Here is a 24,913-nt window from a genome sequence, read left to right as displayed (position 1 = left end):
ACTGACTTCTCCCAGCTGGCCGCCTGGACCTGGAGATGTGGTGCTGCCGCCCAGGCTGATCTGGATCCGGAAGCGGAGAGAGTTGAGCTGAGGGCTCCAGCCTGAGGCCTTGCCCTAGATTGTGTCTGTGATGGAGCCCGTGTGCACCCCCAGGGAGCGCCGACTGTGTATGCTGGCGGGACCTCCCCTGTGTTTCGATCACTCCGCTGGGCAGCCGATCCCCCAACCGGGCTGGCACACACAAGGTTAGCCTGGCTGCCCAGGCCCTAAGTCCAGGCAAAAGCCTGGGAGGCCAAGGTCCGAGCCAAGTTCCCCTAGGGCTATGACTGTTAATTGGGTCCGCCAGGTGACCAGGATGGTGGGCGTGTGCGCCCGCGCTCCCCAAAAGCGCCGGGAGAATCTGCTGTGCTAACAACCTCCTGGGCGGGTTGACTCACAGATGGCCCACCAAGCCGCCCAGATCTTGGGGTCAGTCTGTGCCTTTTGGGGCCTAGAACCCCTCTTTGTTAGCCTCAGGCTATGCCCGTTAAGGCTCTGCCCGCCAGACCTCTCTGTTGTCCTGCAGGCAAAATGGCGGCACGCGTGCAGGCCTGGGCAAAAAACCTCCTGGCTGGGTTGGCGCCCCGATGGCCCCCTCCGAACAGCCCAGGGCCTGGGTGCAGGCCAACGCCTGTCGGGCTCAGACCCCCGCGGTGTTGGCCTCGGATTATGTTTGTGTTCCTCAGACTGTCCGATGTCACTGGATTTCGAAATCAAGATGGAGAGGCCGAGTTCTGAAGTGGCTTCCGTGCAGCGAAAGGCGCCGCAAAACCGCAGCTGTTTGCAGCCCGGCTGGTCAGTGAAGGTCAGTGGTCGTGGGCGCAGGGCCTAACTGGACCCTGTGTCACCTTGGTTCTACTGATGATGGCCCTTCAGCTGGACCAGCCACTGCTGTACTGCCGCCGCCGCCGCTGCCCTCGCCCGGAAGTTAGTTTTAATCTTTTTATATTTCTTACCAATTGGTTAGATAATTCATCACTTTTAATATGGACATAATGTATTTCACAGTGTTAAATAGTTTCACTTATTTTAAGGTTTAATGCTAAGATGGAAATCTCTGATAATGTGACTCTGATATAATGGCACGGGTGTTACATACATGTAGTCTCTGTGTTCAGTTTCCCATTAACTTGAAATAAAAGAAAAGGCAGGCAGGGAATTTCAGTAGGAATTTCTCCCAACTGGTTTGTATTTTGCTTGAAATAAGGGTATATTTGCAGCCAGCAGTGTACTGGTATCCACAAACCAGAGGTTGATACCTCATGTCTCTTGGAATTTCTGAGAGTTATACATATTGCAAATGTTCTTATAGGAAAGAGGTAAGAAGCAGGGACTTGTGAGAAGGACTAAATGCAATGCACACAGCTCAAGGCTTAATCATATTTTGTTTAGGATTTTTACAATGTGCACATGTATTTATTTTGAGGCAAAAACAAAAAAACAGTTACTAGAAGTTTGAAAATGTAATTTAAAGTTGATTCTGTGTTAAGTTGTTAAGTTTATGGGACACTAAAATTTAAATTTGTGTTTATTCTATCTGTTACACACACACACACACACATTTATGTGTGCTCACATACACATAAATACATTTAGTAGACTTGTTATCTTGGCTAACAAACTCATAAAATCTACATCTTCTTTCCTGCCTGAATTAAACAAAATTTTGATTGATCTAGGCAGCTGAGTGGCTTCATTACCACTTCAGATAAAATAGTATATCCCATTGAAATATGGCAGGCTATTTTGAGTACTACTACTGATCTTCACAAAAATTACACGCACACATGATCCCAGAGTGATGGACCTGCCACATTTTTGCTCATTTCAAGTGAATTTCAAAGCAGAGAACCGACCCACTTTTCATTTCACATGTCTAATATTTTCAGGGAGCTAATAAACAAAACAGAAGACCAGCTAATCACTCCTCTCTGTCCTGTTTTATGTGCTCTAGGCATCATAGAAAATGAGCTGTTTTATCATGGAAATGAACTGATGTGAATATAATATATGTTTTATTCAAAATGGAGATACCTGAATAGCTGCATTATTATTTTAGTTAGACACTCTTCTTAGGACATAAAGACTGAAGAAGTGTGAGAAAATGGAATTCCTCCTCTTAATTCCCTGATATTCACACTGCTAATGATATAAATATACAGTGAAGGTTATTTTGCAGTTAAGTTAAAGTAAAATACAAGTATAAAGTAAACTATACACCTCATATATGTCAACTAATTTTGAATGCCTTGAAGCAAATTAGCTTAACTCTTTTATATCTTTTCCCTCACAATGTGAAATACACACAGTTACTCAAAATATTCATTTTCTAGTGTTCAATAGACATTTATGAGCTCTGACAATTTCAAAAGCACAATAACAGATATTACCAAGTACTTGAATAAATACTTCTAAAAACTATTCTTTTTACTGTAGTTTTGCTTTAGAGAAATTGAACTTTTTTATTGGTTCCAAACTATAATAAAGGTTAATTAAAACTTGCACATTGTTATGTTTCTTAATATTCTGACAGTATATAAATTTATTGGCATATGAAAATTCTCATTGTTAGTATAAGAAACACGAGAAAGGCAATGAGTTTCAAAATAGGATTTTCATGACTCACACAATCTAAATAGTAAAAAATTCTGTTCCTGAGCCTCATAAAGACAATATTCTTATTATTATACCCACAGAGAAGTAGGTCTACAACTTGCAACTAACAAGATTCTCTTTAAAGGGCATGGAGACTCCCATAAAAGAAATCACAATTGGCACAAAAAGATCAATTGATCTGTTCATGGTGAACCTAGCTCCAATGGACACATATTTATCACAGCTACTGTAACTTTGACTCATAGAACAGCAGAAGAGCCAGAAATGTTATTAGAATAAGAACACCATTAAGTCAGCTAGGAAACAGTCTTTCCTAGAAAGGACTAGAAATCAAACCAGAACAATGTTGATATCCCTGGGAAATTAACCTCTACAGGGAAGGTGCCTCTTTTTTCCTGTGCCCTCTTTAGATTAGGTTTACATAGAAACAACTAAGACAGACATGAGAGGTTGTATTTATTCATTTGTGCATACACATGTGTGTATGTAATGATAACAATAAAAGAAAAATGTCAAATTGAGGGAATCATCTATGAATTAGAGAAACTATGTCTGAGAGGGGCTTGAGGAAGAAAGGGAAGGAAGAACATGATATACTTCTATTCTATATAAAAATAAATGTAAATAAGAAATAATCAGTAAATGGGGACTAGTACAGATACCCACAACTAGACAATGTACAGGGAGTAAGAGATTTGGGAGCACTCAGCTGCATGAGCTCTGAGAGGAAGGGTCTGATGAACTGTCATTTAGGACTATGAGAAACAAAAGGCAAAAAGATTGTGAGAGCCAGTGCAGTTATCTCTTTGGCACAAGAAGACGGAGACATATATAAACTTACAGAAACTGTGGCAGCATGCAGAGAGCCTGCACGTGTCAAAGCTAGATGGAAGGGATCCTAGCTATGAGAGGCACATGTGCACATAAGTTCCACCCCTAGCCAAGAAGCTTTCTCCATTCAACAATGATTGCAAAGCAAACATTAGATTCTTCTAATGGAATCCCAATGGTTATATTAACTGTACTTAAAAGTAACATGCAGTAAAGCAACACAAAATGAACTCAACAGTATTTTTGTATATATTTTTTTGTCTCATAATGTTTTGTTTGGTCAATTTTTTATATTACTGGTCTTTTGCTTATATATTATGATTTATGATTTTGTGTTTTGACAGTGGTGGTCGTGAGGCAGTGCTTGATTTTTATTTGTTAATTCTGTATTCATTGTTTTTGTTTTGGTCTTATTTGCCTGTGGTTTTCTGAAGAGAGAGTAAGGAGTTTGATTCTGGGGGAAGTAGATAGAATTTAGAAGGGGATAGAGAAGATATGATCAGAATATATTGTAGAGGGCTTATAGGACTTTTGAGAGGGATCCAGGAAAGGGGAAATCATTTGAAATGTAAATAAAGAATATATCTAATAAAATAAATTTAAAAAAATAAAAATGAAAATAATAAAAAATCAGAAATATTGAAGTTCTAAAAGACAAAGATAATTATACAAGATGATGAGCAACTTAATTTCTTTTACTATGCTAATAATTTTATCATGTGTAAAATAATGTTGGTATATTGAATGATTATTTTTTACCTTAATTATATACACATGGAAATTATGTTAACAATTGAGATATATACCACGTTCCTGAACTAAAACATACTTTAAATAATTCAAACTTTCCCAGATTATTCGACAGTTTCACAATAATATCAACCATATTACTAGTAACTTTGTGGGCTTTTGTTTTATTCTTTTCACATAATGCAAGGCTAGATATAGAATTAGTACAGGAAAGATAAGGGAAATGGTTTCTTAAAAACACACAAAGCATCAGAAAGATCAAGTTAAAAAATACATGTTATTGAAAAACTTAGCACACATTGTTCAGAAAATACAGTAACTGGTCTTAATACAGTAACTAGTTTCTTATGGTGGAAACAGTTGCAATGACTAACAAATGGAGTTAATAATCAAGTGAACAATTTTTTTCCTATGGAGTACAGTAATAATCATTTTCAAGCTAACAATTTCTTTCCTATGGAACCAAAATTCCACCTCTGTATAATTATCTAAGATAAAAATATATTCCCATATACAATGAGTAAAATGATTCTGAAGATCATTTAAATCTGGAAGTGATGACCACCTTTGAAACAACAGTCACTAATAAAATGTAATGGATCCACGGTAAGACATGAACAACTGTCTGGGTAGAGCAATAGCTCAACAGTTGAAAGGATGTGCTGCTGTTTGACTGGGCTCAAGATCAATTTCTAGCACTCACTTGGTGACTCATAGCCATCTATAACTCCAGTTGGAGAGCATCTGCCACTTTCTTCTGCCTTCCTCCAGCACCAGGCATATACATAGTGTACAGACATGCATATGTTATGCCGAGACTGCAAAAATCCCAAAGAAACCACCAGGAACCACAACTCGGATGCAAACGCGTGTGAGTCTTTATTCAAGATCGAGAGTTTGGGCCACAAACCTTCCTAATGGATAGAAGGCAACTTTGAAGTCTAGAGGAAGGGGTTTCTACAGGGAAAAAAAAAACCCTGCAAGCTGGGTTTCTAACACTTGGCATTATATGATTGGGTAAGAGGTTTATGGGGAAGTTGACTTTTAAAAGATTGGTTTGTTTTAGGTGAAAAGGCTGCAAACAGTATCTAGAGAACATCTGGTCATGAGTAATGACTGTTGACTGTTAATTACTGCTGCTACAGAAGAGAAGTGATTAGCACCCTTTGTGGTATTTCCAGGAACAGTGCTATGTGGCTCCCAAGGGCCATTTGGTTGGGAAGGGTTGCTAGGAAATGGTACCTCCTGAGTGCAGAAAAATGCAGCAGGACCGGTGACTCCCAGCAGCTGCAGCTGGCCAGATGTGTTTCATCCTGGGGCCTGGTTCTTTGCTTAAGCATCTATTTCTGGGCTTCCACTTAGGTCTCTCACATACAGGCAAAACACCTATTTACATAAAAATAAATAATGTGCAGCTATCAAAATAAATTTTGAGTACAAAGGTTTCAATTTGCATTATCAGAATTATTTATCTTTATTGAACTAAGGCAAAAAAAAAAAAAAAAAGACCATGTTAGAGAAATTCTGAATATACTACTGATTGTAGCTTCCTGAGTGAGTTGCAGAAGGAAAGTTTCTAGGTGATGGTGATGAACCAGGAACTAAGGAGTTTGGCAAAATTTATTGAACATGCTCACCATACTTACACATATTACTTTATTTGATTCTCAAAGTCAAATCGCAAATAAATATTGAAATATATCTAACAATATGCATACCAAATATTCATTATAATTTTTACATGATATAGATTAATTTGAAATTCTACAAAGTAATGAAGTAGATTGATTAGGAAAACAATTAAGTCCATTTTAATAGCACATTAGTAACAGTACAGACTAGTAATGACGTAAATGTTTAATAAATTTGGCTGTTTGAAAATTTCGACATTTGGTGGAGAATCACGTTTAAAGAGCAATACCTGTAAAAATCATTTGTAGAAGTTTGATTCTAAGTGCCACAAGTCAGAAAGGAGTCTAAATTCGATTAGCTTATGACTGAGAAACAACCTTGGTATTTTTCTCAAAGACATTAAATCAATGCTAAGCATGCACTGACAATACCAGAGAAAGTTTAAGGGCAGTTATTGTGCAAATGAAGTTGGCTACAGAAAGCTGTGTGCTATTCTGTTTATGGAAGCATCTAGCACAAGAGAAATCTAATCTATTATGGAATAAAACAAGTCAATTTTGAAACTAGTGGAATTTTGTTATTAAATAAATTAGATCATTTAAGGTAATGGCAGGAATATTCTCTATTTTAATCGTGTAACTGACATAACTGAAATTCATCTCTCAAACTGGTAGATTATAATTCAATAAAATAGATAAGGGAAACTGAAGACTTGTGCTGATAGTCAGTGCAGCATACCCAAAGATATTTTAAGTTGTTTCTGCCTTGGTGAGAAACCAGTCCTCCACCATGTTGACATTTCTTAAGTTTCTCAAAGCTAGCCATCTCTTTGACCTCAAGCTGTGTGTCGAATATCCTGTTTAACCAACTGCTTTGCTCCTTTGTAATAAAAATCCTCAACTCTTCAAGTCAACTGATGGACTACTCACAGCCTCTCTAACTCTGCATCTGTCACACTGACAGCTTTTCTCTACAAGTGACAAGTTATTCACTCAAACTTCAATAGGAAATATATTGGCTCATGAGACACCAAAAACTCTAAATAACAAGCACTGTTCTATGGAGGACAGGGATACAACTGGTACCCAGGAAGACCTAGAAGTGCACACAGTAGGTAAACTTCCCATCTTCAAAGCCTTTTCAACATCTCTGGTTTTTGTTGTTGTTGTTGTTGTTGTTCTTATTTACTTAGTTTAATTTACATTTTTAAGGTAATGACTCTCTATGTAACCTATGCTTGCCATTAATTCATGGTCTTTTCTCAGCCTCTCAAGTAAGAGGGTTGTGGGGTGAGCCAGCATGTCTAGCTTATCTCATTCTTTAAATTTAAATATTTTAAAATGTTTTAAAATGTCAGTATTAGTATTCCATGAGTCTGTGGTACACACAGAGGCCACAAGAGGGTGTAAGATTTCCTAGAGTTGGCGTTATAAGTGCTTATAATTTGCCTGATATTTGATCACAATGTGAATGCCCCACCCCATCTATGAGCTCCCCATCTATGGAAAAAACCTGTTTCTAGTTGTGGAGCGGCTCTGGCTTAACATACACTTTTAATGCCCCTGACTGGAATTCAAATGTGATATGTCCTTGGCACACAACTTTAATCCCAAACAATAAAGGTAAATTAGTTTTTAGAAGGAAGCACCCAGGTTTAAAAGTGATATCTACCTGAAAGGCAGATAAAGTGACCATTCAGAAGGATTTGGCAGAACAGAATATACCCAGCTCTCAGGAGAAGAGAGAACAGTGCAGAGCAGAGAGGGCAGTTTTCCTGGGAGGGTTTTACTGAGACAAGTTGAAGAAAGAACAAGCTAGACACAGATGAAGACAGAATGAGCCAGAGGATGAGAGGGAACCAGAAAATAAGAACAGATTGCCAAAGTTAGCTTGAGGCCAAGCAGAGCAAAGGATCAGAGGTCAAGAAAAAAGCCAGATTGAATCAGTCATTTTTTGGAATTTGAGCCAGAACAGTTGAGTTGAATCAGCCAGCCTGAGATCCAAAAGAACTAGTAAGGAGTGAGTTTATTCAGCAGCAAGTGTCAGAGGCTGAAAACATTCTACAATTAGATAAAATTTTAAGGAGGCTAAAAGCTTCCAGGATTAGGTCTAGATTAGCAGATGAAGGCTGTAAACTTCAGAGACAATAATTATTAAAGATGATAATAATAATAGTTACCTTTTTATTAAGTAGCCCTGTAAGTGCGGGCAACTGAACTCAGGTCTTCTGGAGAAAAGAACAAAAACATTCTTAACTTCTTAGCTGTCCTTGAAAACAACAATAACTACAACAAACAATTAAAATAAATAATAAATTAATTTATTTTAATGTTGGTGCTTATGAGTATTTTGCCTGCATTTACCCATGTGCACAGTGAGCTTGCCTGGTGCAGCTAAGGCTGGAGAGGGCCAACATGTGGATACAGAGGATTGAACCAAAGTTCTCTGCAAAAGGAAAAAGTGCTCTTAAGTAGTGAGCCAATGATCATGCAGCCAGCTCAGCCAGGTGCACAAAGAACATCAGAGTGAAAGATCGCTCAGGGCACAGCCTGCCTGGGTTCCTTCTGCACATAGGATCTGAGCAGTCAGTTCTACAGCTGTCTGGGCATGTATCCTGCAAGGGAGTATCTGACCTACAGGGAGTCCTGAACTTAGAGGGAGTCCTGCTTTCAGAGACATGGGCCACATCTGACACGGGGAAGATCCTACTTCCTGATACACTCTGGAGAACTGAAAGGGGCAGGTTATTCAGTAAGAACCATCCCACACCCAGAGAAGACCAGAGATGCTCATTACCCTGCAACCTCCAGATCACCATTCCTCTTCCTTCCCTTCTACCCCTCCCTTCTCTACTGCTACAGCCCTGTTCCATGGGATGTGGTAGACCTCCGCCCCTTCTGACATGGGGAGGAGCCTACTTCCTGATACTCTCTAGAGAACAGGCAGGAGCAGGGCACTGGAGAACTGGCAGAAGCAGGTCATTAGAGAATTGGCACCAGTAGGTGCATTCGAACTGGTAGAAGCAGGCCATTCAAGAACCAGCATCAGCAGAGCATTTGAAATCTGGCAGCAACAGAACATTTGAGAAATAGCAGCCTGCAGAGCATTAGACCCTTGGCAAGTCTGCCACAGGAGAGACCCCATTGCCTGATACTTCCTGGAGAACCAGTTGTTTGCAGGGCATTGGAGACAAAGGGAATTCCAGGAGTACAGAAACACAGGACAGAGAAAAAAGAGACAGCAAGACTAGCTAACAGCAGATAATGAGATGGCCAAAGGCACACGCAAGATCATTACCAACAGTAACCAAGGCAACATGGCACCATCAGAACCAAGTTCTCCCACAACAGCAAATCCTGCATATTCCATCACATCAGAAAACCAAGAGCTAGATTTAGAATCACATCTCATATTGTTGATGGAAGAATTCAAGAAGGACATAAATAATTCCCTTAAAGAAATACAGGAGAACAAGGGACAACAAGCACTTGACAGGCAAGAAGTGTTGTGAACATCTACGCTCCAAATGCAAGAGCACCCTCATTCATAAAAGAAACTTTACTAAAGCTCAAACCACACATTGCATCTAACACAATTATTGTGGGTGACTTCAACACTGCACTTTCCTCAGTGGACCAATCAGGAAAACAGAAACTAAACAGGGACACAGTGAAACTAATTGAGCTTTGAACCAATTAGATTTAATAGCTATATATAGGACATTTCATCCTAAAGCAAAATAATATACCTTTTTCTCAGCACCTCATGATATCTTGGTCAAGGAAGAAATAAAGAAAGAAATCAAAGACTTTTTAGAATTTAATGAAAATGAATACACAACATACCCAAATCTATGGGACACAATTAAAGCAGTACTAAGAGATAAACTCATAGTCCTGAGTGCCTCCAAAAAGAATATGTAGAGAACACACACTAGCAGCTTAACAACACACATGAAATCCCTAGAACAAAAAGAAGCTAATTCACCCAGGAGGAGTAGAAGGCAGGAAATCATCAAGCTCAGGGCCTAAATCAATCAAGTAGAAACTAAGAGAACCATACAAAGAATCAACAAAACCAGGAGCTGGTTCTTTGAGAAAATCAACAAGATAGATAAACCCTTAGCCAGACTAACCAAAGGGCACAGAGACAGTATACAGATTAACAAAATTAGAAAGGAAAAGGGAGATATAACAACAGAAACTGAGGAAATTCAAAAAGTCATCAGATCCTACTACAAAAGCCTATACTCAACACAACTGGATAATCTGGAGGAAATGGACAGTTTCCTAGACAGCTATCAAACAACAAAATTAAATAATAATCAAATAGATCATCCAAACAGTCCCATAACCCCCAAAGAAATAAAAGGGGTCATAGAAAGTCTCCCAACCAAAAAAAGCATGGGACCAGATGGCTTCAGTGCAGAATTATATCCGACCTTCAAAGAATACCTAACACCAATACTCTTCAAACTATTCCACAAAATAGAAACAGAAGGAACACTCCCCAAGTCATTCTACTAAGGCACAATTACACTGATACCAAAACCACACAAAGATCCAACAGAAGAAAGAGAACTTCAGGCAAATTTCTTATATGAATAATGATGCAAAAATACTAAATAAAATTCTTGCCAAACGAATCCAAGAACACATCAAAACGATCATCCACCATGATCAAGTAGGCTTCATCCCAGGGATGCAGGGATGGTTCATTATAAGGAAATCCATCAATGCAATCCACTACATAAACAAACTCAAAAAAAAAATAAATAAAACGTATGATCATTTCATTAGATGCTGAAAAAGCATTTGACAAAATTCAGCATCCTTTCATGCTAAAAGTATTGGAAAGAACAGGAATTCAAGGCCCATATCTAAACATAGTTAAAGCAATATACAGCAAACCAGTAGCCAACATCAAACTAAATGGAGAGAAACTTGAAGCAATCCCACTAAAATCAGTAACTAGACAAGGCTGCCCTCTCTATGCATATCTTTAATATAGTACCTGAAGTTCTAGGTAGAGAAATTAGACAATATAAAGAGGTCAAAGGGATACAATTTGGAAAGGAAGAAGTCAAATTATTACTATTTGCAGATGATATGATAGTATACTTAAGTGACCCAAAAAACGCAACCAGAGAACTCCTACAGCTGATAAACAACTTCAGCAAAGTGGCTGGTTATAAAATCAACTCAAGAAAACCAGTTGCCTTCCTATACTCAAAGGATAAGCAGGCTGAGAAAGAAGTTAGGGAAATGACACCCTTCACAATAGCTGCAAACAATATAAAGTATTTTGGTGTGACTCTAACCAAACAAGTGAAAGATCTATAAGACAAGAACTTCAGGTCTCTGAAGAAAGAAATTGAAGAAGAACTCAGAACATGGAAAAATCTTCCATGCTCGTGGATTGGCAGGATTAATATGGTTAAAATGGCCATCTTGCCAAAAGCAATATACAGATTCAATGCAATCCCCATCAAAATCCCAACTCAGTTCTTCACAGAGTTAGAAAATGCAATTCTCAAATTCATCTAGAATAACCAAAAAAAAAAAAAAACCAAAAAAAGAAAACAGAAACAAAACTAGGATAGCTAAAACTATTCTCAACAATAAAAGAACTTCTGGGGGAATCAGTATCCTAGACCTCAAGTAATACTACAGAGCAAGAGTGTTTATTTTTTCTTTTTTAATATTTTTATTTTCTATATTCTTTGTTTACATTCCAAATGATTTCCCCTTTCCGGATCCCCCCTCCCCATATGTCCCATAAACTTTCTTCTCTTCATCCCTTCTCCAATCACCTCCCTCCTTTTTCTCTGTCCTTATATTCCCTTCCAATGCTAGATTGATCCTTTCCAGGATCAGGACCCTCTCCATACTTCTTCATGGGAGTCATTTGTTATGCAATTTGTGCCTTGGGTATTCAGGGTTTCTGGGCTAATTAATATCCACTTATCAGAGATTGCATTCCATGTGTATTCTTTTGTGATTGGGTTACCTCACTTAGGATGATATCTTCCAGATCAAACCATTTGCCTAAAAATTTTGTGAATGCATTGTTTCTAATTGCTGAGTAGTATTCCATTGTGTAAATATACCACATTTTTTGAATCCATTCCTCCTTTGAGGGGCATCTGGGTTCTTTCTAGCTTCTGGCTATTATAAATAAGGCTGCTATGAACATAATGGAGCATGTGTCTTTATTGCATGCCGGGGAATCCTTTGGGTATATGCCCAGGAGAGGTATAGCAGGGTCTTCTGGAAGTCTCATGTCCAGTTTTCTGAGGAACCTCCAGACTGATTTCCACAGTGGTTGTACCATCTTACAGCCCCACCAGCAGTGGAGGAGTGTTCCTTTCTCCACATCCTCGCCAACACCTGCTGTCTCCTGAGTTTTTGACCTTAGGCATTCTGACTGGTATAAGGTGAAATCTCAGGGTTGTTTTGATCTGCATTTCCCTAATGACTAATGATGTTGAGCACTTCTTAAGGTGCCTCTCGGCCATCCGAATTTCTTCAGGTGAAAATTCTTTGTTAAGGTCTGTACCCCATTTTTAATAGGGTTATTTGGTTCCCCGGGGTCTAACTTCTTGAGTTCTTTGTATATATTGGATATTAGCCCTCTATCAGATGTGAGGTTGGTGAATATCCTTTCCCAATTTGATGGTTGCCGTTTTGTCCTTTTAACAGTGTCCTTTGCCTTACAGAAACTTTGTAATTTTATGAGGTCCCATTTGTCAATTCTTGATCTTAAAGCATAAGCTATTGGTGATCTGTTCAGGAACTTTTCCCCTGTGCCCATGTCCTCAAGCATCTTCCCCAGTTTCTTTTCTATTAGTTTCAGTGTGTCTGGTTTTACATGGAGGTCCTTGATCCACTTGAAGTGAAGTTTAGTACATGGAGATAAGAATGGATCAATTCGCATTCTTCTCCATGCTGACCTCCAATTGATCCAGCACCAATTGTTGAAAAGGCTATCTTTTTTTCCACTGGATGTTTTTGGCTCCTTTGTCGAAGATCAAGTGACCATAGGTGTGTGGATTCATTTCTGGATCTTCAATTCTATTCCATTGGTCCACTTGTCTGTCACTGTGCCAATACCATGCAGTTTTTAACACTATTGCTCTGTAGTATTGCTTGAAGTCAGGGATACTGATTCCCCCAGAACTTCTTTTGTTGTTGAGAATAGTTTTAGCTATCCTGGGTTTTTTGTTATTCCAGATGAATTTGAGAATTGCTTTTTCTAACTCTGTGAAGAACTGAGTTGGGATTTTGATGGGGATTGCATTGAATCTGTAGATCGCTTTTGGCAAGATGGCCATTTTAACTATATTAATCCTGCCATTACACAAGCATGGCAGATTTTTCCATTTTCTGAGGTCTTCATCGATTTCCTTCTTCAGAGACCTGAAGTTCTTGTCATATAGATCTTTCACTTGTTTTGTTAGAGTCACACCAAGATACGTTATATTGTTTGTGGCTATGTTGAAGGGTGTCATTTCCCTAACTTCTTTCTCAGCCTGCTTATCCTTTGAGTATAGGAAGGCAACTGATTTGCTTGAGTTGATTTTATAACCAGACACTTTGCTGAAGTTGTTTATCAGCTGTAGGAGTTCTCTGGTGGAGGTTTTCAGGTCACTTAAGTAGACTATCATGTCATCTGCAAATAGTGATAATTTGACTTCTTCCTTTCCAATTTGTATCCCCTTGACCTCCTTATGTTGTCTAATTTCTCTACCTAGAATTTCAAGTACTATATTGAAAAGATATGGAGAGAGAGGACAGCCTTGCCTAGTCCCTGATTTTAGTGGGATTGCTTCAGGTTTCTCTCCATTTAGTTTGATGTTGGCTACCAGTTTGCTGTATATTGCTTTAACGATGTTGAGGTATGGGCCTTGAATTCCTGTTCTTTCCAATACTTTTAGCATGAAAGGATGCTGGATTTTGTCAAATGGTTTTTCTGCATCTAATGAGATGACATGGTATTGGCACAGTGACAGGCAAGTGGACCAATGGAATAGAATTGAAGACCCAGAAATGAATCCACACACCTATGGTCACTTGATCTTCTACAAAGGAGCTAAAAACATCTAGTGGAAAAATGATAGCCTTTTCAATAAATGGTGCTGGTTCAACTGGAGGTCACCATGCAGAAGAATGCGAAGTGATTCATTCTTATCTCCTTGTACTAAGCTCAACTCTAAGTGGATCAAGGACCTCCATGTAAAACCAGATACACTGAAACTAAGAAAAAAAACTGGGGAAAATCCTTGAGGACATGGGCACAGGGGAAAAGTTCATGAACAGAACACCAATAGCTTATGCTCTAAGATCAAGAATTGACAAATGGGACCTCATAAAATTACAAAGTTTCTGTAAAGCAAAGGTCTCTGTCAAAAGGACAAAATAGCAACCAATAAATTGGGAAAAGATCTTCACCAACCCTACATCCGATAGAGGCCTAATATCCAATATATACAAAGAACTCAAGAAAGCAATCAAGACATTAGACCCCAGGGAACCAAACAACCCTATAAAAATCGGGTACAGATCTAAACAAAGAATTTTCAGCAGAAGAAAGTTGGATGGCCGAGAAGCACCTTAAGAAATGCTCAACATCATTAGTCATTAGGGAAATGCAAATCAAAACAACCCTGAGATTTCACCTCACACCAGTCAGAATGGCTAAGGTTAAAAACTCAGAAGAGAGAAGGTGTTGGCGAGGATGTGGAGAAAGAGGAACACTCCTCCACTGCTGGTGGGATTGTAAGATGGTACAACCACTATGGAAATCAGTCTGGTGGTTCCTCAGAAAACTGGACATGACACTTTCATAGGACCCTGTTATACATCTCCTGGGCATATACCCAGAGGATTCCCTGGCATGCAATAAGGACACATGCTCCATTATGTTCATAGCAGCCTTATTTATAATAGCAAGAAGCTAGAAAGAACCCAGATGCCCCTCAATGGAGGAATGGATACAGAAAATATGGTATATTTATACAATGGAATACTTCTCAGCAATTAAAAACAATGAGTTCATGAAATTTTTAGGCAAATAGTTGGAACTGAAAAATATCCTCCTAAGTGAGGAAACCCAATCACAAAAGAATACACATGGAATGCAATTTCTGATAAGTGGATATTAATTAGCCCAGAAGCTTTGAATACCCAAGCCGCAGTTAGCATAACAAATGACTCCCATGAAGAATTAAGGAGAGGGTCCTCCTGATCCTGGACAAGCTTGATCTAGTGGAGTACTAGGACAGAGAAAAAGGAGGGAGGTGATTGGAGAATGGGTGGAGAGAAGAAGGCTTATAGGACATATGGGAAGGGGGGAACTGGGAAAGGGGAAATCATTTGGAATGTAAACAAAGAATATAGAAAATTTAAAAAAGGAAAAAATAAAAAAATAAAAAGTCTTTGGATTTTAAAAAAGATTGGATATTTTAAAGGGGTTGAAATTTTAATATTCAAGACTGTGGGACCTTTAAAGTGATTTAGATATTGGGGATGAATAAGAAAGTAAGGATTGAAACTTAATGGTGATGTTTTGTGTGTCAAGTTGACAAAGGGTAAATTATACTGGCTGGTTTTGTATGTCAACTTGACAAAAGCTGGAGTTACCATAGAGAAAGTAGCTTCAGTTGAGAAAATACCTCCATGAGATCCAGCTGTAAAGTATTTTCCCAATTAGTGATGAAGGAGGGAGGGCTGCTTATGAGTGGTACCATCTCTGGGCTGGTAGTCTTGGGTTCTATAAGAAAGCAAGCTGAGCAACCCAGGGGAAGGAAGTCAGTAAGAAATATCCCTCCATGGCCTCTGCATTAGCTCCTGCTTCCTGGCCTGCTTTAGTTGCAGTTCTGACTTTCTTTGGTGATAAACAGCAATGTGGAAATGTAAGCTGAATAAACCCTTTCCTCCCCCCTCCCCCCCAAAAAGAAACCATCCTCATTGACAAATACAGTCACTGAGTCAAAGGTTGGAAAACAATTTTCCAAACAAATGGTCCCAAGAAACAAGCTGGAGTGGCCATTCTTATATCAGATAAAATTGACTTTCAACCAAAAGTTGTCAAAAAAAAGATAAGGAGGGACACTTTATACTGGTCAAAGGAAAAGTCTACTAAGATGAAATCTCAATTCTGAACATCTATGCTCCACCTCAAGGGCACCCACATCCACAAATGAAACTTTAATAAAGTTCAAAGCACACATTGCACCCCACACAATAGTAGTGGGAGACTTCAACACCCCATTCTCAAAAATGGACAAGTCATGGAATCAGAAGCTAAACAGAGATACAGTGAAACTAACTGAAGTATGGACCAAATGGATCTAACAGATATTTATAGAACATTCCACCCTAAAGCAAAGGAATATGCCTTCTTCTTAGCACCTCATGTTAACTTCTCCAAAATTGGCCATATAATTGGTCATAAAACAGGCCTCAACAGATACAGAAATATTGAAATTATCCCATATATCTTATCAGATCACCATGGCCTAAGACTGGTCTTAAACTCAAACAAAAGCAATGGAAAACACACATACACATGGACCTTGAACAATGCTCTTCTCAATGACAGCTTGGACAATGAAGAAATAAAGAAAGAAATTAAAGACTTTTTAGAATTTAATGAAAATGAAGACACATCATACCAAAATTTATGGGACACAATAAAAGCAGTGCTAAGAGGAAAACTCATAACTCTAAGTGCCTCCAATAAAAAGAATGGAGAGAGCTTACACTAACAGCTTGACAGTGCACTTGAAAGCTCTAGACCAAAAGATGCAAATGCCCCCAAGAGAAGTAGACTGCATGGAATAATCGAACGTAGGCCTGAAATCAACCAAACAGAAACAAAAAGAACTATACAAAGAATCAACAAAACTAGGAGCTGGTTCTTTGGGGAAAAAAATCAACAAAATAGATAACCCTTAGCCAGACTTACCAGAGGGCACAGAGACAGTATTAAAATTAATAAAATTGGAACTGAAAAGGGAGAGATAACAAGAGAAACTGTGGAAATTAAAAAAAAATCATAAGATCCTACTACAAGAGTTTATACTCAACAAGATTTGAAAACCTGGATGAAATGATCACTTTCTAGATACAAACCAAGTGCCAAGATTAAAACAGGATCAGCTAAACCATCTAAAAAGTCCTGTAAGTCCTGAGGAAATAGAAGCAGTCATTAATAGTCTCCCATGAAGAAAAAGCCAAGGACCACATGACTTTAGGGGGAATTCTCTCAGATCTTTAACGAAAAGTTAATACCGATACTTTTCAAACTTTTTCATGAAATAGAAACTCAAGGAACACTACCCAACTCATTCTATGAAGCCACAATAACTCCTATACCTAAACCAAACAAAGACCAAACAAGGAAGAACATCAGACCAATCTCCCTCATGAACATTGATGCAAAAATATTGAACAGAATCCTGGCCAACCGAATCCAAGAATCCATCAAAACTATAATTCATCACGATCAGGTAGACTTCATCCCAGGGATGCAGGGATGGTTCAATATAAGGAAATCTGTCGATGTAATCCCCTACATAAATAAACTAAAGGAAAAAAAAAAACATGGTCATTTCATTAAATGCTAAAAAGGCTTTTGACAAAATCCAGCATCCCTTCATGTTAAAAGTCTTGGAGAGATCAGGAATCCAAGGCCCATACCTAAACATAGTGAAAGCAATATACTGCAAACCAGTAGCCAATATCAAGTTAAACAGAGAGAAATTTGAAGCAATTCCACTAAAATTGGGAACCAGACAAGGCTGCCCACTCTCTCCCTATCTATTCAATATAGCACTTGATGTCCTAGCCAGAAGAATCAGGCAGCAAAAAGAGGTCAAAGGTATACAAATTGGAAAGGAAGACGTCAAAATATCACTATTTGCTGATGATATTATAGTATATATAAGCGACTCCAAGACTTTCACCAGGGAACACCTAAAGCTGATAAACAGCTTCAGCAAAGTGGCTAGATATAAAATTAACTCAAGCAAGTGAGTAGCCTTCCTCTACTCAAAGGATAAACAAGATGAGAAACAAATTAGGGAGATGACACCTTTCACAATAGTCCCAAATAATATTTCATACCTAGGTGCAACCCTAACGAAGCAAGTGAAAGATCTATATGACAAGAACTTTAAGCCTCTGAAGAAAGAAATCAAAGAAAGTCTCGGAAGGAGGGAAGATCTCCCATGTTCATGGATTGGCAGGATCAATATAGTATAAGTGGTCATCTTGCCAAAAGCAATCTACAGATTCAATAAAATCCCCATCAAAATCCTAAATCAATTCTTCATAGATCTTGAAAGAGCAATTCTCAAATTCATCTGGAATATCAAAAAACCCAAGATAGCAAAAACTATTCTCCACAACAAAAGATCTTCTGGTGGAATCACCATCCCTGACCTCAAGCTTTACTACAGAGCAAGTTATAAAAACTGTTTGGTATTGGTATGCAGACAGGCAGGAAGATCAATGGAATAGAATTGAAGACCCAGAAAAGAACCAACACATGTATGGTCACTTGATATTTGACAAAGGAACTAAAAATTTGCAGTGGAAAAAAGACAGAATTTTTAACAAATGGTGCTGGATCAACTGGAGATCTGCATGCAGAAAAATGCAAATCAACCTAGTCTTATCTCCTTGTACAAAGCTCAAGTCCAAGTAGATCAAGAATCTATACATAAAACCAGACACACTGAAGCTTATAGAGGTAAAAGTGGAGAGGAATCTTGAACACATGCGCACAGGGGGAAAGTTCCTGAACAGAACACCAATGGCTTATGCTCTAAGAACAAGAACCGACAAATGGGACCTCATAAAACTGCAAAGCTTCTGTAAGGCAAAGGACACAGTCAATAGGATAAAATGGCAACCAACAAATTTGGAAAAGATCTTTACCAACCCTACATCTGACAGAGGGCTAATATCCATTCTATACAAAAAAAAAAAAAAAAAAAAAAAAACTCAATAATTTAGCCTCCAGAGAGTCATATAACCCTACTAAAACTGGGGTACAGAGTTAAACAGGGCATTTTCAATTGAGGAAACTCAAATGACTCTGAAGCACCAAAAGAAATGTTCAGCATCCTTAGTTATCAGGGAAATGCAAATCAAAACAACACTGAGATTCCAACTTACACCAGTCAGAGTGGCTAAGATGAAAAACTCAGGGGACAGCAGATGCTGGAGAGGATGTGGGGAAAAAGGAATACTTCTCCACTGTTGGTGGGATTTCAAGCTGGTAAAACCACTCTGGAAATCAGTTTGGTGATTCCTCAGAAAATTGAACATAGTACTACCTGCAGACCCTGCTATACCACCCCTTGGCATATACCCAGAAGATGCTCCTACATGTAATAAGGACACATGCTCCACTATGTTTATAGTACTATGCCCACTATTATTTATAATAGCCAGAAGATAGAAAGAACCCAGAAGTCCCTCAACAGAGGCATGGATTCAGAAACTGTGGCATATATACACAATAGAGTACTATACAGCTATTAAAAACAAGCAATTCATGAAATTCTTAGGCAAATGGATGGAGCTAGAAAGTGTCATCCTGAGCAAGGCAACCCAGTCACAAAAGAACACACATAGTATGCACTCACTAATAAGCAGATGTTAGCCCAAAAGTTCAAAATAAACAAGTTTCAATTCACCCAGCACAGAACTCTCAAGAAGAAGGAGGACTTAAGTGAGGGTGCTTTGGTTCCTCTAAGAAAGGGAACAAAATAGTCACAGGAACAATATGCAAGACAATGTGTGAAGCAGAGACTGAAGTAAAGGCCACCCGAGACTGCCCTACCTGAGGATTCATCCTATAAACTGTCACCAAACCCCAACACTTTTATGGATGACAAAAAGTGCATACCAAAAGGAGCATGCCATGGTTGTCTCCTGAGGGGCCCTGCCAGAGTCTTACAAATACAGAGGCAAATGATAGCAACCAACTATTGGACTGGGCACTCCAATGGAGGAGCTGGAGGATGGTCCAGAGGAGCTGAAGGGGTTTACATACCCATGGGAAGAACAATGATTTTGGCCACCCAGACGCCCCAAGACTGCCAGGGACTGAACCATCAACTAAGGGTCACACATGGTTCCAGCCAAAATTGTGGCAGAGGAAGGCCTTGTTGGGCATCAGTGGAAGGAATGGTCCTTTGCCAGGATCCATCCTCACTTAGATCTCAATGCCAAGATCTCTCCATACCAGAAGCCATCCCCACCTAGATCTCGATGCCAGGAGATACCAGTAGTCATTCTCACTTAGATCTCCATGCCAGGAGCCATTCTTATGTAGATCTCCAAATCCCCTCCTTTTGAAGCTATGGATAGGTTACTATAGCAATCCCTTTCCACTTTACCTCCTCATGATGCCCTTTATCATGCCAAAGTTCCAGCAGCAATAACTAGCCTTACCCAGAAATTATGAGAAACTGTTTGTTAGAAATAATGCCACTCCCAAACCTTGTGAGCTTCCCTTTAAATTGGCTTATGAAAAAATAAAATTTGACAGCTTGATCAGAATCAGACTTGCTGTCTATCTTCTCCTGTCTCTTGTCTCTTTCCTTCCTCTTAGGTAGTTCCGGGGACCCTGTTGACTGTCCTGCTGGTCGGGACAGTTTTTAGTCAGGTAAAGGCTCAACAGAGGCCCCAACCAAGGGAAACCAAGTGGGGGAGGTGGGAGTGTGCGGTTTGGAGGAATATAGGTGGAGGCAGGGGCAAGGAGGAGGGGGAGAATTTGGGAGTCTTAGGGGAGGGGGATATCAGGAAAGGTTTTACCATTGGCAATGTAAATGAAGATGATATTCAGAAAAAAAATTTAAAGTAAAAAAAAAAAAAAAGTAGTGAGCCAACTACCCATCCCTGACCCCTCACAGTTTATTCCTATAAACAGTTTGCTCAACTGGTTTGTTTGGTTAGTTGGCTTGGCATTGTTGTTGTTATTATTGTTCAGTTCTGCATTATATTCTCTGTCTGCATTTCAAGGCATCTGACACAGTCTTGAATTTTCCAAACTATATAGCTAACTATAACTATCTAGGAAATGTTTGTTTGGTGTTGTTCTCAGTGCTAATTATTCTCAAAGAAGACATCCTTGGCCTTGATTGTTGATTGGTTCTTAGAAAATTGGAGTATGCATTCTCCCACCTGATTATTCATTTTTGAGTTCTACATCATGAAGAACATGTACTGGACAGGCTCTAGCCTCTGTAACATGAGACGCTGCTGGCTGTCTTATTTGCCCCACATCCTTTTTTCATATTCTTATTTTTATATGAAAGATTTATTTCCTGCCAATATATAGAAAAGGAGTGGAGCTTAGATTATGAAATGCTGTGTTTGGTAATAACAGAAAGATTATGTAGTTCAACTTTTAATGTCAAAAAAATTGAATGACTATACTGTGGCGATTATTTTCCCTTTATAATCTTAAATCTCCAAACCATTGATGTGAGAGATATTGGTACAAAATACTTTGTAGAGTAATATTGTTCAAAATTAAATTGATAATAAAATAATTAGTCAATAAGCAACTTATTAAATTAAGTAAACTTATGCTATAGTTTAGATTAAGTGGCTGGTGTTACACTAATTAATACTTTAGCCTCTCATTTTGAATGAACAATTAATATAAAGAAAATTCCATTTTGAGGGTGTACTAATGAGAAATTTGATAGTGTCAATGAGTTTTATTAAAATATTAACAATGGTATACTTTAACATATCATAATTTGCTTAAGATTCATTAAAGATATATTCATGTTAGTTTGAGGTTTCATTTAGTTCCTTGAAGCATCTCTATAAAAGCACAACTAATCCCCCAAGTGTAAAAAAATATATTTTAGTAGCAACACACATCTGATATAGCACATCAGTTATGTACAGTAAATATATTTGAATAAAATGTTGTGGATCATGCCTAAACTCAGTACTGCCAGAAACTCAGAATCAACCTAGGGTCTACAGTGACCTTCAGCTAGTCTGGAATACAGACTGAAATGCTGACTCAAAAACATTGGAAAGGAAGACATTTTTTTTCTTTCAAATAAAGAATGTAAATTCATACTGTTGCATACTTCCAGTTTAAAGAAAGGCACATGTACATATTCGTTCCAGTTTTGATGCCAGGTTAGTTAACATTCTCGCTTATATTTTCAAAATGTTTTATTTTATTTTTAATAAGGTTTCAGCATGTGTTAACACCTTTGAGTGTTGATGACTAAGTCATCTAGAGAAGGGAGTCAGTTCCTTCAGCTGCATTTGCATGTCACTGTGAGCTATTAGCATGAATTCTGTGAAGCAGACATGGGTTCTCTACAAAAGCTGTCTGCATTGTTAACTACTGAGCTGTCCATCCAGCTCCTTCAATTATAGTTTCACAACGCTCTAAGTTATCGATATTTTATGATTTCAACATCTTCACTAAATTTTGCTAACGAAATCTTGACCTTGTATTCATAAAATGTTATATTATTGTTAGGTCAGTCAAATAGCTGATACTAACCCTTGATATCATTAGTCTAGCATCCAGTATTCTATATTAGATCTTGACCTCCAAATAAGTCTTTACCTCAACTTTTAAACCTGAGTCCCTTCACGGCTACACAAAAGTAAGTCAGTCTTCAATTATCAATATTCAGTCTATAAATAGCAGGTTGTGAATAGATCGATATGACAGAGCTTGGCTTTACAATGTATTTCATTCCATAATTTATCCGGCATATATTCATGTGTTGTTCCTCCCATAAGCCATGGAAAGTCTATAATCAGGAAAGCACAAGACCCTTTAAATGAATGATTGAAAGCAAGTGTTTCCAAGAGTGTCATTTGGGGCAGTCTGCCCAAATACTTTCATTTGGATAGGTCTTGTCAACTATAATGGATCATTTCCTCAGAATGATATAAATGTTCTGAACTTCAGGGTACATTTTCTTAGTATTATCATTCAGAGTTCATAGAGATTTTGGCATTTATTTTTAAGTGTTCTAGTTACTCAGAAATTCATACTACCTAGAAATGGCAAAGAATATGAAAATTCATGTGCAGAAATAAAAGCAAAGATGAGGGTTCTACAATAAAAGATTTAGAAAATATCTCCAGAGTGATTAGCTTTGGTGTTATAATCAGAGAAATTTCATAACTCTTTGATCTTTCAATAAGCATTAATTTGCAAGGAAATTTACATAGTTATGTTGTAAAAATATTTTTTGATCTTGTTAATGGAATGTGTGGACAAAAATTTTGTTTTCTAATTACAACAAGTTAGCTGCAAGTAATGAAAAAGGAAATCACAAAAGAACAATAAGTTACAGTAAGCTTTATGAATGATTTATTTCTCTATTACCTACAAGAACCATAGGAACAATGAAGACTCACTGCATATCCAAATCATACTTAAAGACTGATCCCATAACCAGCAAGCAGTACATACCCAACACAAAATGAACTCAACAGTGTTTATAAAAACTGTTTTGTCTCTATTGTTCTGAATGGGCAATTTTTTTATATTACTGGTATATTGTATGCATATTATGATTTACAGTTAATGTTTTGATGGGATTTGGTTGTATGTAAAATTTCCCATTCTTTTCCTTTGTTATTTTTGGAGAGGGTTGGTTGTTTTATTTTGCCACCACCCATTCTTGCTTTTTATTTTTCTAACAAAACAGAAAAAGGATGCATGGAGTTCAAAGGCTGAGAGATAGGGAGATGTGGGAGGAGATGAGGGAGGGGAAACCTTGGTCAGAATATATTGAACAACATTGAAATGTATTGAAAAGCTTTTATTCTGAATACAAAAGACAAGAAGTTTGAAAGCAGACAAGTCAATGAACTAAGGTAAGACCTAATGAGCCATCAATGACTAAAATATTTATTTTCATGATCTATCTTCAAAGCTGAGTTGCATAATCCAAGGATGGAGTCTGAAATTTCAACATCATAGAACATTGTAGTCAGAAGATGAAAAGGGAACAACCTTGAGCTAGGAGATGCCTCACTTGACAAAGCTCTATCTCACAAGCATGGGACTTGAACTTGACACTCTCTGCCCACATCAATTAAAAAATATTTAGGAATGACAAAAACATATACATTATTGGCCCACCAGCCAAGACTCAGCAGCCAGACCAAGGTCCTGTAAGAGATCTGTCTCAGCCGGGCAGTGGTGGCACACGCCTGTAATCCCAGCACTCTGGGAGGCAGAGGCAGGCTTATTTCTGAGTTCGAGGCCAGCCTGGTCTGCTGAGTGAGTTCCAGGACAGCCAGGGCTATACAGAGAAACCCTGTCTCAAAAAAAAAAAACCAAATCCAAGAGAGAGAGAGAGAGAGAGAGAGAGAGAGAGAGAGAGAGAGAGAGAGAGAGAGAGAGATCTGTCTCAAAAAAACAAGAAAAATAAGAAAAATGGTTCTTGAGGCATGAATGCTAAATCCCGATCATTGCCTTCCACAGTCAATTTGTACACACAGGCTTCTGCACACACACACACACACACACACACACACACACACACACGCATACACACAATTGCACAAATGAAGAAATGGAAAATAACACTCTTTTCAGTTAATGAACCCTGACTATAAAGGGTTTGGAACAGGGGCAGCTTATCAGGGGTCCTATCTGAATAAAACTAATGTTCTTTCTGAGAAGTCATCAGTTGCCAAGCTTTCCTCATCTAAGAGTGAAATGTAGTGAATCCTTCCCCCATTCATCATGTCATCATACAAGTACACTGTAGCTGTCTTCAGACAACAGAAGATAGCCTCAGATCTCTATGGATGGTCGTGAACCATCCAAAGTGGTTGCTTGGATTTGAACTCAGGACCTCTGAAAGAGCAGTTGGTGCTCTTAACCACTGAGCCATCTCTCCAGCCCCAAGAGTAGCAATTCTAATATCAGATAAAATTGACTTTCAACCTAAAGTCATCAAAAGAGACAGTGAAGGACACTTCTTGCTGGTCAAAAGAAAAATCCACCAAGAAGAACTCTC

The sequence above is a fragment of the Apodemus sylvaticus genome, chromosome 9 (genome assembly GCF_947179515.1).
Source record: "Apodemus sylvaticus chromosome 9, mApoSyl1.1, whole genome shotgun sequence".
NCBI lineage: Eukaryota > Metazoa > Chordata > Mammalia > Rodentia > Muridae > Apodemus > Apodemus sylvaticus.
This window is presented reverse-complemented; position numbering follows the sequence as displayed.